Source organism: Acinonyx jubatus, chromosome A2, assembly GCF_027475565.1.
Source record: "Acinonyx jubatus isolate Ajub_Pintada_27869175 chromosome A2, VMU_Ajub_asm_v1.0, whole genome shotgun sequence".
Classification (NCBI taxonomy): Eukaryota; Metazoa; Chordata; class Mammalia; order Carnivora; family Felidae; genus Acinonyx; species Acinonyx jubatus.
This window is the reverse complement of record NC_069383.1, coordinates 21494441-21510337: the sequence shown is the minus strand read 5'-3', so window position 1 is coordinate 21510337 and position 15897 is coordinate 21494441. Positions and strand designations below refer to the sequence as shown.

General features: G+C 49.6%; 2 long non-coding RNA genes across 5 annotated transcripts in view; one reads left to right on the top strand and one right to left on the bottom strand.

The window, feature by feature from the left end:
- The window catches only part of LOC113604238 (uncharacterized), a 36207-nt gene that overhangs the window by 12712 nt on the left and 7598 nt on the right, over window positions 1–15897 (bottom strand). For 2 of the 4 annotated variants that reach the window (XR_003426120.2, XR_008296628.1), the window contains exon 3: window positions 1466–1607. This is a non-coding gene — a long non-coding RNA (uncharacterized LOC113604238). Of the gene's footprint in view, window positions 1–1465; window positions 1608–7447; window positions 7715–15897 lie in introns of those variants that run through there. The other 2 variants (XR_003426118.2, XR_003426119.2) reach the window with 1 other exon arrangement.
- On the top strand, window positions 1525–9682 carry LOC128314713 (uncharacterized). Its single transcript, XR_008296629.1, has 4 exons — window positions 1525–1685; window positions 5715–5754; window positions 7876–7980; window positions 9414–9682. It is a non-coding gene; the product is annotated as an uncharacterized LOC128314713 (long non-coding RNA).

Below are 15897 nucleotides of genomic sequence, written 5' to 3'. Positions count from 1 at the left end.
CAGCTCACACATGAATCACCTCGGGGTCTTGTGAAAATGCAGACTTGGTCTGTAGGCCTGGGGCAGCCTGACATTCTGGATTTCTGTCAAGCTCCCCAGTGCTGCCTCTGCTGTTGGTCGGCAGATCACAGTGTGAGTAGCAAGGGTCTGATGGATTGCCACCTTGCAGGCCTCTGCCCTAAGGCGTAAGCATTGGTCACACGCGAAGAGACTTGCCCTCTTTCTCCCATGACCTTTTGATTTCAAGAGCCAGCCTGGCAGGCTTTATACACATCTCTTCCGCTGAGGTGGTCCCTGCTATGATGTCCTTCCCGTTCCTACCCGTCCTCCATGTAGCATGCTATCTTTTCTTAGCTGCCATTAGTATGCCAGTGGGTGACCTTCACCGTGGACCCCACCCGGGAGCTGAGAGGAAACTTAGCTGAAAGGCAGGCTGCAAACACATCAGAACACAAAACACACACATTCAGCCAAAAGACCCCCATTCCTGGACCCCATCCAGACTCGTCCCTTTATTATTTTTGTTCTTTTTCCTCTTTAATGAGATCTTGCCTGAAAACAGCCTGGGCGTTGCTAAGGTAACGCCTTAGAGCCTTCCCGAACACATCATTGTTTAATGCCTGCAGCGTTGGCCTGGAGGAATTTGGTATTTGTTTAAGAGATGAAAGCCACAAACTTCCACACATTCTTCTCCAGTTTCACTCACTCCCCTTGTACTGTATGGCCCAGGCAGAGTGAACACATTGGGTGGAGGGGACTCATGGGGACCCAACCAAATAGTGGGTGCTTGTGAATGGTCCTCACCACCCAAACACAGAGATCTGGAATTTCTCTTGACCGGACAATGCGGAAGAAGTGTCCTCACTGAGGGTCTTGGAAGGACACGATGGGGGAGGAAAGCCTCTCGGTGGTGGTCCCTCCCATCCTTGAAATCTGGAAATAGTGAATCAAGGCACACTTCCCCCCAGGGCCTCAGTTTCACAGATTATAACTCCAGGAAGGGCACCAGAGCCCCCAGCGAGCAGTACTCCTAACCTGTATGAAGACACACAGGGTGTGGTTCTGGGGAGCAGGTGTTTCGGGAATGCATACAGGCCCCTGTAACAAGCTGTATCGGGACCTCACTGAGGCTGGCTGGTGGCCAAGATAGGCACCAGGGATGCAAGGTGCATGGTGATAGCACCTCCAGGACTTCACACGGCCCTGGATCTGCAGGTTCTTGCCAGCAGGAGCGCTTGGCCCTACTCAATCCTACTCTGCCACGGACCTATCTCAATCTCTCTTTGTTCTCGATTTTCTTTCCTCCTCATTCTGCTTCTCTCACCGACAATGCCCTCACTCCCGCTCCCTCTACATGGACCCGAACTCCCAAAGTATAGGCTCAGGTTTCGCGAGCCCCTCGGCCTGGTTACCTCTAGGAGGCTGGCTGACCAATAGAGGGGCAGCGCTCGGGTCAGGTGCTCACCCTTGGTCCAGTCAGCTGTGGCCCACACGCCCCGGCTCACAGGGTGCCGCGCAGCAAGGGGGCTGCCCATGCGGCAGGTCTTCGGGGCCTGCTCCTCGGTCCGACGTAAACCACGTGATGAAGTGATGCTTTCAGAGGAATTCTGGAGAGAGAAAAAAACGTCTCAAGGAAGCTTGACTGAATGGCGGATACCATCTCTCCCCCGTCATCCGTGTAAAATGTGCGTCGCGCATCAATACTTTGAGCCTTAGACTTGTGTTTTCGGAGGGAGGTTGGTTGTGCTGATTCTGGCCTCTGCGGGGACACAGGTGTAGAACAGAGGCTGGTTTTGGGGGCCCACAACTGGTTACCTGTAGAAAACACTTGAGAAGTTGGGCACTGAGTGGAAGGAGAAAATAGGATGCCTCCACGGGATCACCTGCTCATTGACCCAGAGGAAACGTGTGCACAGATGCCAGGGGGAGAGACACACACACACACACACACACACACACACACACACACACACGGACAGAGTGAAAGAACGCTAATATGATAGACAAAAATACGATAAAATAGGCAGGGAAAAGTTGGGACCTGAGGTCCATGGGTGGGAAAAACACGTATTTCGGAACAATACTGGGAGCAGGGACCACAGTGAACCCCTTGGGGGTAAGGTTCCTCTTAAGAATGTAACAGACACCACCTCCTCCCTTCAGGTTCCCCTCAGGAACTTGACAATCAAAATACCTAACTAAAAATAAGTAAACCATAAAACTTATGTTATACAAGGGACAGCATGACCATAGTCTGATTCCTCACACAACTGAGTCGAGCCGATCAGGCATGGACAACCCAGCACCTAGAGTTATCCAACCAATAAGGGTAGAGCCTCAGAAGGAATGAGGGGAAAAAAAGGGGGGTGCTGACCAGAACCCTATAAAACAAAGACCCTTGCCTACAGTCCATGGGTATTCACCTCGAATGCCCCCTTTATTTATTTATTTATTTATTTATTTATTTAATGTTTTTATTTATTTTTGAGAGAGGGAGAGAGACAGAGGATGAGTGGGGCAGGGGCAGAGAGAGAGGGAGACACAGAATCCCAAGCAGGCTCCAGGCTCTGAGCTGTCAGCACAGAGGAGTCCAATGTGAGGCTCGAACCCACAGACTGGGAGATTATGACCTGAGCTGAAGTCAGACGCTCAAATGACTGAGCCACCCAGGCACCCCTGCCCCCTCTCTTTATTTTTTAAAAAAAATTTTTTTTCAACGTTTTTTATTTATTTTTGGGACAGAGAGAGACAGAGCATGAACGGGGGAGGGGCAGAGAGAGAGGGAGACACAGAATCGGAAACAGGCTCCAGGCTCCGAGCCGTCAGCCCAGAGCCTGACACGGGGCTCGAACTCACAGACCGCGAGATCGTGACCTGGCTGAAGTCGGACGCTTAACCGACTGCGCCACCCAGGCGCCCCTGCCCCCTCTCTTTAAAGAGAACTTTCATCCTATTCTTACTTTGTCATCTTATGCTCTACTAAACTTTTGCCTGCTGCTCATTTTATGTCCACCTCTTTGTTCTTCCAAGTGGCGAGAAAACGAATGCCAGGTATTGAGGTAGGAAATCCTGCAACACCAAGAGACATAGAGAGATCCAAACCCTGAGAGATACACAGAGAGTGAGAGACACAACACTCACTGGGGCACACCCACATGCACTGACACAAGCAGAGATCTGAAGAGAGCTTGTGGCTGAAGCGGACCTAGTCTGGTGCAAGTGAAGGCTGCCTCATCCCTTCACACAGAAGGTGGAGGCATCCAGCGCAAAAGGAAAAAAAGGGCCATCTTTGTGGATGCCCAGGATGTCATGGCAGAGCAGTTGCTCGGCTCATCTTCGGGAGAGGAGAGGGTGCAGTGCTGTGGCTACCAATGCAGTGTAATCCCTTTTCACAAGAAAATGTGTTTCTTGAAGTTGGAAAGGAAAAAAAAAAGTAGGAGTAGACACGCTTTTGGAGAAGTTACAAGAATCCAGATGAGTTCCAAGAGTCTGCTTAGTCTGTGACCCACCGCTCAGAAGTCTCCCCCCCCCCCCCCCCCGAAAGCCCTGGAAGACTCCGAGCGTCTGGAGAAATGACCAGTCTGGGCTGGAGCGCCCATGATGCCCAGAAGGGTGGCTGTTGTCTGCCTGTGGTTCTCACTGCACAGGCACCCAGAGGGGGTGTTGAGACCACGAAGGGTGTGGGTTCCAGCCACAGCCAGTCCCTTGGGGCAGGGCCAGCACCTCAACAGCAGCAAGGGGAAATGGATGAGTTGCTCCCTGGGTAGGATGTGGAGCTCACACTCAAGCTTTAGGCTGTCACGTCTGCCAGGGACATTGGGAGATCTTGCCAACCCATTCATTTTTCAGAGAGACCTGAAGCTCAGAGGTTAAGTGACTCCCTGAGGTCCTGCAGTGAGTTATGGTGGCCCGGCGCACTCTTCATCAATGGCTGCTGCCCCTACATCACTTTTCTTTTAACTTTCTGGAGGGAGATCAAATCAGTGCGGTTGGGCTGGTGGGGACAAAACTTGACAGTAGGGACGAGTGTCTCTGAGAAACCACTGGGAAACTGTCACAGAAGCTTCCGCTTCATTTTATCTGTAGGGTCTCCCCTCCTTTGGGCCAGTTATTCTTGATGAAGACTTCATTTCGGTCATAAAGGAGATACAGTGACTTGAGTCCTTCCAAGAGTAGGTGATTTTGACAGACTCAGGAAGAGAATGAACGGAGATGGAGAAGCTAATTGATGGCATTCAGGAGCACAGAGTGACCTTAGTCACAGCATGGAGACTCCCTGCTTCCTCTCTTCCTCCCACCCTGCTGCTTGCAAATCAGTTGATTTGCAAAGTGGCATCTGATGGGAGAGGGGCGCCAGTTCAGCGGGAGAACCAAAGAACTGGTTCCCAAACTGGGAATTCAGGGATCTTCCTTCACAACAACTGCAGGAGCCTTGCTGGACAGAGAGAAATGCGGAACTCTGAAATTACAGACCTACGGGGGATGCTGGCCATTGTTTTCATGGAGCCTTGCTCTGGCATCCCCGTCCCTCATTAATGCTGGTCTTACATCCAACCCTCCCTGACCACTACTGGGATGGGAAATGGGAGGATAGGACCAAACTCCTGTCCACGTCGGGAGGGGCAGGAACCAGGTGTTCAAGTCTGCAATGGTTTGCTTGGGGTCTTGCAGTGTCCTCAGTACCCAGGTGTCCTGGCTCCCAGTCAGATCTTCCGGGGGCGTGCAGGTGCCTTTGATGTTCCCATGGAGCCCTGAGAGCACAAGAGGGCAGCTCTTCTCTGAAAAGGTGTCACATTTACATCACTTAGGACTTGGGCCTGGCGCTGGGGCCAGAGGTGAGAGAGAAGGAAAGCAGCAGCAAAAGAAAACCGATCTCTCTGCTGTACCCCCTACCCCCAAATGACTCAATTGGTCATTGAGATGAGAAAACAGCCACCAAATTCTTTCTGCTCTCGGCTAGGAGCTTCCTTTTGAATGCAAAGGAGAGTCCCAGAGCTCTGGGTAGAGTCAAACGTGGATCTCCATCTCAATGCCCAGAGACAAAAGCCAAAATATGTGAGGAATTTCCAAAGTGCCTCTTGCAAACAGCGTCTCCCCCACCCTCTGGCTTGGCTCCACCAGCACCACGATGGGAATGGTGGCTTTCTTCTATGGGCCTGGCCTGGCCTGCTGCCCACTCGCTAAAAGATTGGATCTGAGGACAAATGAAATTAGGAATCTCCCTGCTAAGCCTCCTGCTCTTGTGCTCCTGTAAGAAGATACCTCTGTGAACCCAGGTAGTGGGTGGGCCTGGTGAAGGGACATGGCCGGGGGCAGCCCACAGGCTCCCCTGCTTGCCTGCCCCCCCCCCCCCCAGCAGGAGGGTAACTGCTGTGATGGCGGGTTGGGGAGACCCAGGCACCTCACCCACTCCAGGGCAATGAGAATGTCCTCACTTTCTGAGGGAGGGCCTTTGAAAGGAGCCTCATTCGGCTCAGGGTTCTTTTGTTTCTCCTTCGCCTTTGGAGGCTGACCAAAAGGGAATAAGCTTCCAGGACGTCATGAGGAGTGAAGAAAGAGACTGGGAAAGAGCCCACAGAATTCTCATTTTAAGCCACCTTTGAAACACAGACAGGGACTACTCACAGTCCTGAGGCCCTTGGCAGTCTGGGAAATGTCTGCTGGCTGCACTGTGCCCATTTATTTACCACTAATTTCCTTTTCTTTCCCTGCAGAATGCTGCGTTCTTTGGGGGTCACTGTGACCCATCAGAAGGTGAGAAAAAACAGAAGATAACAACCTATAGAAAATCTTGAGGGGGTGGCGTGGGAATGGTAACATTGGATTGCACAGGGGGCGTCTGCCTGGCTTAGTTGGTGGTGACTTTTGATCTCGAGGTTGTAAGTTCGACCCCCATGTTGGGGGTAGAGATCACGTAAAAATAAAATCTAAAAAAACCAAAAAACAAAAAAACAAAAACCCACATTGGATTGCACAGTCCTACATGGACTGTTCCACTTATCAGATGGCAATATTAGGGAATAACCTTGTTCACTGACTGCCCTGAACTACAACTTGGTAGGCTGACTGCAGGCTCTCTCCTTGCTCCCTGCTGGCATGCGCCTAGCTCGCCAGCTTTCCTCATGTCCTAGCCTAGTCATGCTGATATGGTTTGGAGTGTTGGGGTTTGGAGCCGATGGGCAAGGAAGAATTCTTGACCTCTTTGGTGCAAAAGGGTGGTTTTATTAAAGCACAGCACCAGGACCCATAGGCAGAAAGAGCTGCACTGGGGTTGTGAAGAGTGACTGATTATATACCTTCAGGTTGAGAGGAGGTTAGGGATCCCATTAAGTCTCTAAGGAATTTTGGCAACAAGGTTTCCAGGACCCTGAGGGGCTAGCTGCTGTTAGGAAAAGGTCATTTATTGCTGTTTAGTAAAAGCTCAGTCATGAGACCCTTCAGATGGATATCAGTGAGGCTTAAGCTTTGAGGATGATTACCAACATATATCTTGGGGGGTAGAGATAAAGGAAGTTTCCAAAGGAGTTTTTATATGTTAAAGCAGATTTACAGGATTCTGGGGGTCAGGATACTGTTAAGATTGCTTTTTGCCCCTTAGCAAAGTGTCGTCATGGGGGCAGCTGAGCTCCTAGAGGAATGTCACTCTGCCTGTCTCAAAGACTTGTCAATGGGCTGTAAGTTATAAGGGAATTTTATTTTTTAAATTCTGCTTTTGTTTCCCACATCAATGCATTGCCAATGTTAGAACACTCAGGAGCACCTGCTGACCACTGTATCAGGCTCAGTGGTCTTGGTGTGGCACTCAAGGTCTGACAGCAGCCCAGGGTCCCCTCTTCCCAGTCTCTACAACTCACCTCTCACTGCTCCTCAACAGGGCCACCCTCTCCTGCCATTTATCCCACCCCTCTCCCCAAACAGTCTGTTCTTACCTCCTTGACTCTTATCCCATCCAATATGGAGGGCACCTTCCTTCCCCTCCTCCTGTCCCCCATTTCAACATGGCATTTCACCAACTCTCCTCCCCTCTTCACTGCCCATCACATTCACCATCCAGCTTGAGTTCCTTTTCCTCTAGGAAGCTCCTCTGACAAACCCCACCTCCCCTCATTCAGGCAGGCCTGGCCTCAGAGCGCTGAGTAGCCTGACACCCTTACTTATCCTTGGGGAAAGGATGGACCTTGAGCCTTTCTCTTCCCTCATCTGTGAAGTTGGGAAATGATTACCCACCTTATAGGACTTTATGAGGATCATGTGAGATGATGAGAACATTGTAATAAGTGCTCAATACATGTCTACCTCTTTTTCCCCCAAATCCCCTCAGTTTGGATGTATTTAGTCTGCACTGCATTTGTGGGTACTTTTTGCTTTGGAACTGCCTTTGGGAACTCAAATGATTTATAATCTTGAGGTCAGGGGTGTTAAAAAACAAAATTCAAGTGAATACGTGTAAAGATCTTACTGGCTTTATTCAATGATTCATGAATGGGCAGCATCCCATCCAGCAAGTGGAAAGGAGCTCCAAGAAACTGTACAAAAGGGAAAACTTATAGGCAGAAAGAGTCAGGGCAAGGTAGTGATTCCAGCAAGGAGTAGATTGTTTCAGGCAAGGTCACCTTCCTTTGGAGCACACCGGGAGTCTGTCAGGGAGATTTCGTCACTGCTGTTGACCAGGAAATTCCAGACTGACTGGTTAAAATTACATTCCTGGGAAAGGCTGAAACAGCAGTTTGGTTAGGTGACATCGGCCTTAGCACAAGTGACTCCATTTTGGGCCTATTGTCTCTCTCTCTTTCTCTCTCTCTCTCTCTCTCTTTTTTTTAACAGGGGAGACCCTATTGTGATGGTTCTTACTTTTTATTTTTTTTTTTTAAGTAGGCTCTATGCCCAGCATGGAGCTCAATGCAGGACTTGAACTCAGAACCATGAGATAAGACGTGAGCTGAGACCAAGTGTTGGAATCTCAACCAACTGAACCACCAGGTACCCCTATTATGATGGTTCTTATAGAGAGGTCCTCTGACCACAGCATCCGCATCTCCTGGGAACTTGGTAAGAATGCAAATTCCCAGGCTCCACCCCAGGCCTGATGAACCACTGTCTCTGGTGGGTAGTCCAGCCATCTGTGCTGTACCAAGCCTTCCAGATGATTCTGGTGTATGCTCATGTTTGAGAACCACTGCTCTCTTCCATTGCTTGGAGTGTGAATGCACTACAGAATACTACAGGACTCACTACACTCCATAAGCTTCAAAAAGCCAGTCAACCAGCTCTCCAACCAATAAAGTTGCCCCATTCCCCAGAGCTGACTGTCCATTCAGTCTCTAGAGGTAGATCCCTTTCAGACAGTTTGTATGCTTCCTTTGTATGTTTCGTTGTGTGTGTCCTCTCATTGACGTTTTGTGGCAGCCAGGAGCTTGGATGGCTGTTAACAGAGAGGTACAGGCTCTCCAGGACCCACTGTGGTGTCCATTCCTGCCCTGCTTCTCTGCACCTGTGTCAGGGTTTCCCAGAAGGCAGATGGAAGGCGGTGCTGGGTGGAGGGAGGGAATACAGGCAGTATGTGCTTGGCCTTTGTGGAAGCTGAGGGGAAGATCCACCCTGTACCCCAGGCAGCTTTCCTCAGGGAGCAGGGGCTGCCTGTGCAGCCGAGGAGGGCCAGTGTAGCATGAATGGAGACCTTGTATCGAAGACCTCACTGGAGCCAGGAGCCACAACACAGGGGCTTTTCACGAGCAACCTCGCAACAGAGGCGGCATTGAGCGTGACTGGTGGCTTTCGGGTAGATGTGGGGTCTGGTAGACGCGTGGCATCAGTGGAACAACATTGCTGCTCCTCCTGACCCTGCCTTGGCTGGGGTGGGGGGAGGTCAGATGTCTCCTTTCAGAGGAGAAGACTCGAAGAGTCATAGTGTCCGTAGCTCAAGCTGCCTGGACATCATCCCCCTCCCCCCATGGGCCATCAGTCAGGGTTCAAGGCTGTAGCAGGGGCACAGAATGTGAGCAAGGGGGTCCATGTGTACTGGGCAGGAACGGGTTAAAGATAGCTGCTTGGAGACATTGCCAAAGCCCAACTCCACTGGGGCTTGCTATAAGACTAGGGACAATGCCAGGCATGTTGTTTCTGTCTAAGAGGGATGCAAGCCCATTGTGCACCCCCAAGGGGTTACTGAGAGGTCAGGAAGCACTGTTGGGGGGCTGCTGTTTGGAGTCTGCCCAGGAGCATTCAGAATGGGGTGACAATGAGGGTGGGGGAGAGAGGTGGGGTTAATGCTACCAAAGGAGAAGAGTTTCCCTCCATCACATATAGACACACCCTCTCCATCACCTGCAGCCAACCCTCACTTCCCCAAGGTGGTTAACTGACCAGCTAGCCAGGTCCCTGATTTCCTGTCCCTTTTGCACTGTCTCTTTTAGGGTGACCCATTGTCCTGGATTCCCTGGGACCAAGGATTTCCCAGGATGCAGAACATTTGGGGCTAAAATTGGGACAACTGTCACCCTACTTTCATCCTGGAGAGCTTTTGTTGCATTTGAAACTTCTCATACTTCTCTCTCATGACTCCCCCATCAAAAATTTGGTAACAAAAGGGGACAGGACTGTTTTGCCACTTGCAAGCATGGCTAATGGTGTATTGTCTGCAGATGTGGTGGGTCTGCAGAAGCCCTGGTTCAAATAAAATCGGGAAGCAAGTTATGGCTGATGTTTATTTAGCATAAGTATATTGAGGAGGCATCCATGCATTCCCCATTTTCACTCGGTGGACACACTGATCTCCTACTTCTTTGCTCCCTTGAAGGACTCTTGCACTCAGCCCAGCAGGTTCCATTCATCCCTCCAAAAGGCCCAGACTGGGTGAGGTGGCCTCTCATGGGCTTGCAGTGTCATATGTGACACACACACATACACACATGCGCGCGCACACACACACACACTCTTACATTTACATGCGCACATATGCCCGGCACTCCTCATGCTTAGTTCCTAATCTGCTCTAGGAGATTGTGATCTCCTTAAAGGAAGGATTGTTTTCTTTACTTTTTTGGTATCTGTTGCCACATAGAAGGCTCAGTATTTACGAGTGAGCACATGATTCCCATCCAGGAGAGAATTCTTGATCTCCTGGATGGAAACCCAGGAGGGTTGTCCTTCATGGACAAGGGGGCCTACACAGTGGACTGGGGTATTGCAGGGTAGAGATGGGTCAGTGGCCTTCTGGGAGCGAGCTGTGGGGCACCTGGGAAGGCTGAGGCCTGAGTTTCTCCTGGCTGCTGCCCCTGTCTCCAGAGCAGTCCTGAGTCAGTCCTCCTGGTGTCTGCTCTTAGTTCCAGGCTGGGCTGCTGTGGCTGTCACGAAGTGGTGACTCCCCGCTCCCTGGGGCTCATGTTTCCTGAGCTCCTAGACAGGCAGCCCCAGGAGAGTCTTGCATACACAGCCCCATCAAAATGACAGTTGCCTCCAGGGGCCACTTGATTTCCAGGGAAAAGCTGTTCTGCTTCCACCCTTCCATCAGAAACCAACGATTCCAACCAGGTCATCTTGGGGCACCAGGATGTTTGGCGGTCACACTTGGGGAGTCCAGCTGTCTCCTTCAGAGGTCTCCCCTGGGGCCACTCCCAGGCCGTTACAAACTCACAACCTTGGTGTGTGAAACAAGCCCAAACACAGGAGGAACGCCGAGACTCGGAGCACAGTGAAGCCAGGCTTTAATCAATATTCCTGCAAGAGAAGGTGTTTGATGGAGAGGCACATCCAGGGCAGTCACAGCAGGTAATTTATCACCTAGCACGCAGGTCCCTCCCCTGGTTCCTCATTGGCTGAGTGCTCCAGAGGTTTCGGCCTTTCCTGGAAGTCTCCTATGCCCATGTAAGGCAACAAGTAGGCTGATTGGAACAAATGTACATTCCCTGAGGTGACCCTGAGATTTCCAGTCCCTCCTCCCTTTCTTCTATGGCGCATGTTCGTTGCAAAGCCCACGAAAATAGCCCTTGAATCAGGAGAAGAACCAGGAAGTTAAGTGTATAAAGATATAGTGTTAAGTTAAGGTATAAAGTTAAGTGTATAAAGTGTATAAAGGTTTTGGACTCCACTGTTGGGGGTGGTTTGTACATACTTCCAGCAGGTTGTAGACTTACTGTTAACTGAACAGCACAGCTTTTATTTAGTACTTCTGAAAATGAATCATCTCCCTTCTCACACTTGGAGGGCCCCTGGAGAAAGCCTGGAGGCAGAGGGTATGAACTCAAGGTGAGCACCAGGAAAGCCAGGGCCCTGGGCCACCAGCAGCTTTTGGCTCCTAAAAGGGCTCAGCTAACCAGGATGGGCCCTGTCCCTCATGAGCCAGTCTCTTTTCCTTGTACCCTTCCTTCTCTTTTGTTCTCACTTTCCCTATCTATACCTCTCTCCATCCCAGCTGGCAGCCCCTGCATCTTAGCCCAGGAGAGGGTGACGTGGATGAACAAGTCCCTCTCAACCACCCTAGTGACCCCATTACGACCTGGTTTTTCTTTGTGATACTGATTACAACCTCAAATTAATTGCCTATTTTGTGTCGCCTTGCCAACTTGAATGGAAGGAGGGCAGAGACTAGTTTGTTCACCTAACTGTGCCCTAGCACTTAGTGCCTGGTGTATCATAATTAATGACCGAACGAATGAGGCCGAGTGTTTGGTCTCATGCTCCAGTCTACAGTGATTTAGTGCTGGGCAGTGCTCAGGTACCGTGTTTGGAAGTTTCCTGGGAAATGGGGCACCTGGCTGGCTAGTTTGTACAGCATGTGACTCTTGATCTCGGGGTTATGAGTTTAAGCCCCATATTGGGTGTAGAGATTACTTAAAAAAAAAAGAAGTTTCCTGGAACAGAAAGCTGGGGGGCCCAAGGTTAGGGAAAGCCCCCTGCAGTTCTAAAACTTTTTTGGGGGGTGGTGCCTGGGTGGCTCAGTCGGTTGAGTGTCCGACTTGGGCTCAGGTCATGATCCCGCCTTTTGTGAGTTTGAGCTCCACATCAGGCTTGCTGCTGCTGTTAGTGCAGAGCTCAGCTCAGATCCTCTGTCCCTCTCTCTCTGCCCCTCCCTCGCTTGTGCGCTCTCTCAAAAATAAGTAAACATCAAAAAAAATTTTTTTTAAAGCAGTTTTTTTTTTTTAAACCCAGGGGAGCCACAGGAGGCAGGAGGGAGTTTTGGGTAGAGAGATGGTGACAGCCCTAATTGCCTGCCTTACTTTCTGAAAGGGCAGACCTGCAGACCCCTTTCTGTGCTCTTTGAACATGAGCCCTGCTCCTCCAATGCCCACACTCCTTAGGTCCAGAGAACTGAGGTTTTTTGGTTATTTCTAATGTTTATTTATTTGAGAGAGAGGGAGAGAGTGAGCAGGGGAGGTGCAGAGAGAGGGAGAAAGAGAAAGAATTGAGGTGGGCTCCGTGCTGCCAGCATAGAACCCGACCTGGGGCTCGAACCCATGAACCATGAGATCATGACCTGAGTGGAAACCCAAGAGTCAGATGTTCAACTGACTGAGACACCCAGGCGGTTTTATTTTTTTCTAATGTTTATTTGTTTATTTTGAGAGAGAGAGAGAGAGAGAGAGAGAGAGAGAGAAAGAGAGAGAGAGAGCATGTGAGCAGGGGAGGGGCAGAGAGAGACAGAGAGAATCCCAAGCAAGCTCTGTGCTGTTAGTGCAAAGCCTGACACAGGGCTTGAACCCACGAGCCATGAGATCATGACCTGAGCTAAGATCAAGAGTGGGACGCTCACCTGAGACCAAAAACGGTGGTTTTATTAAAGCATGGGAACAGGACCCTTGGGCAGAAAGAGCTGCCCCAGGATTGTGAGGAGTGACTCATTATATACTTGGGAATTGGGGCGGGGGTAAAGGCAAGGGAAATTTTCCAAAGGGATTTTCATACGCTAAAGAGGACTCCGAGGATACTGGAGGCCTAACTATGGTCAACCTAAGGTTGTTTTTCCCTCTAGCAAAGCTTTAAGACAGTAAGGAGTTCCTGAAGGAATATTATACTCTGTCTGCCTCAAGTAGTTGTCAGTGGGCTGCAGGTTATAAGGAAATTTAATTTGATCTCCCTTTTCCTTCTGCCTTGGTTTCCCACATCAACTACCACTTGTTAATTTTTACAGTTTGACAAGTATTGTGCTAAGTACTTTATTTATGCTATTCCATTTAATCCTTACAACAAACGTACAACGTGAGTCCTCATCTTTCAGATTTTCATCCTCTCGGCTCATAAAACCCTGAATTCAAGCCCTGTGTTTATGACTAATGTGATACATCTCGGCTTCCTAAACACTTCAGACTTGACTGCCAGTCCAGGACTATTTCTGCCCTATTATTCTGCCTCTCAGACTTCCCCTTATCTCTGTGCTCTATCTGAAGAGTGTCTGCTGTTTACAGGTCAAACTTTGTATCCTCACATAAAGTCTAAAGTCAGTAGACAGGCAATTGTTTCCTAGGGCCTAGGAAATACATTACAAAATCACAGAGGCGACAGAGACGAAAGATGATGCCCAAGTTTTAGTGACACTGGAGTGTGAAGTAACAGAGAATGGTCTTTTCCATGGGTCCAAAATTGAATAGCCAGTTAAAATGCATTTAGTGCTTTCTAGGAGAGGAATAAAGTTACATTGAACAGGACACATATCTTTAAGGAGTAAATACCCTCATTGGGAGCATGAGTTACACTGGAGAGGCAGAGACAACACAATGTGTTCTCTAAGTCCTGCTTCATTTTGCCTAGGCGCGTAGCAAGACTACATTTCCCAGACACTCTTGCCGCTAGGTTTGGCCATAGGAGTCCTGACCAACGGGATGTGGCAGAAGTGAGGTGGTATTGTCGATGCTCCTTCCACTTCAGTCCTATGTTTAAGGTCACAGCCTCACAAGTTAGAAGTAGCTCAGAAGTGCCAAGGAGGAGCCCCTGACAGTCCTGAGCTGTGACTGGAAATTATGGTTTGGCATAGCCTGCTTGTCCTGACAGGAAACTAGCAAAAAGAAAAAATGTAACTGACTTCAAAACCATACTAAACTTAAAAAATAGTTGTTTAGTAAAGAAAGTCGCCTAGGTGGCTCAGTCCGTTAAGCATCCAGTATCAGCTCAGGTCATGATCTCACAGTCTGTGAGTTCAAGACGCAAGTCAGGCTCTGTGCTGACAGCTGGGAGCCTGGAGCCTACGTCTGATTTTGTGTCCCCGTCTCTCTCTGCCCCCTCCAGCTTGTGCTCTTGATCTCTCAAGAATAAACATTAAAAAATATAGTTGTTTAGGGATGCATACAAAGGCACTGAAGATACTCTGAAAAGTAAGATAAAACAAAAACAAAACAAAAAAACCTAGGGGTGTCTGGGTGGCTCAGTTGGTTAAGCATCTGACTTTTGAGTTGGGCTCGGGTCATGATCTCACAGTCTGTGGTATCGAGCCCTGCGTCGGGCTCTGTGCTGACAGTGTGGAGCCTGTTTGGGATTCTCTCTCCCTCTTGCCCCCTGCCCCCATCCAAATAAATAAGTAAACATTTGAAAAATAAAAAATGGGCACCTGGGTGGCTCAGTCAGATAAGTGTCAGACTTGGGCTCAGGTCATGATCTCACGGATTGTGAGTTCAAGCCCCACACTGGCCTCTCTGCTATCACCAGGGAGCCTGCTTGGGATCCTCTGTCCCATTCTCTCTGTGCCCCTCCCTTGCTTGCATGCTTTCTCTGTCTCTCTCAAAATAAAGAAATTTTTTTAAAATTTAAAAAAATAGGGGCACCTGGGTGGCTCAGTCGGTTGGGCATCCGACTTCAGCTCAGGTCATGATCTTGTGGTCCGTGGGTTTGAGCCCCGCGTCGGGCTCTGTGCTGACAGCTCAGAGCCTGGAGCCTGTTTCAGATTCTGTGTCTCCCTCTCTTTCTGACCCTCTCCTGTTCATGCTCTGTCACTCTGTCTCAAAAATAAATAAACATTAAAAAAAATTTAAACTTAAAAAAAAATTAAAAAGTTAAAAATTAAAAAAACCTTCACCTTGTTGCCTTGAGGTAGAGGATGGAGAGGGCTGTGAGCAAGATGGTACAAAAGGAACTTCAGATGGAAGCTGGGTCACTCCTTTGTGGGTATTCATGATGTTAGTTTTAAAGGAATCGTACATAATGACCATTTAAAAAGCAGATTGTGCTTCATGTGCTATTATTTGTGTCGGTGTCTCTATCTCTCTATCTATCCATTGATCCCTCTTCTCATATATATGGCCCAGACGAAAGATGAAGGAGGAGTGTCTGAAGAAAGGGGTGAGTAAGCAAAGGAGGAGTGGAGCATTTATAAAGCTGGTGGCCCTGCAGGTAGGTGAGAAAGGAAAGAGCCACTAGCAGAAAGGCAAGGATTGGCTAGAGAAGCAATGGTGACAGCCTGGACCATGACGTTGGGGAGTGTCAGGTGTCACACGGTGGGGAGTGTTAATGGCCTGTCAGGGTCTCTGCAGGAAAATGAGGCCACGCACAAAGATTACTGAAGAGAGTTGAATAAATGACTTTATAACAGGTGGGCAGGGGTAGGAGAAAGCAACAAGAGAGGGCACAGTACCCCTGGAATAGCAGGAGCTGGGAGCCATTACCACTCTGTGGATCAAAGGGAAAAGGGAGAGAATGTGAGGAGACAGCTGTACGGAAGGGCTCCCTCACAGGAACGCGGGCAGCCCACAGTGACCCGAGAGAGGGGGAGCCTGAGGAAAAATATCCCAGTCTCCTCCTTCCCATCTTTCCATCTCTGGCTGGGGCTCCCCACTGGCTGCATCTGCCCAGAAGCCAGAGGGAAAGTCCATTCGCATGGTCCCTATGTGTCAGCCTCTTGGGGCTCAGAGTGCGGAGTGAATCTGGAGGGGCAAATGGAAAATACTAGCCCATTGGTGAAGAAGAAAGTTTTGT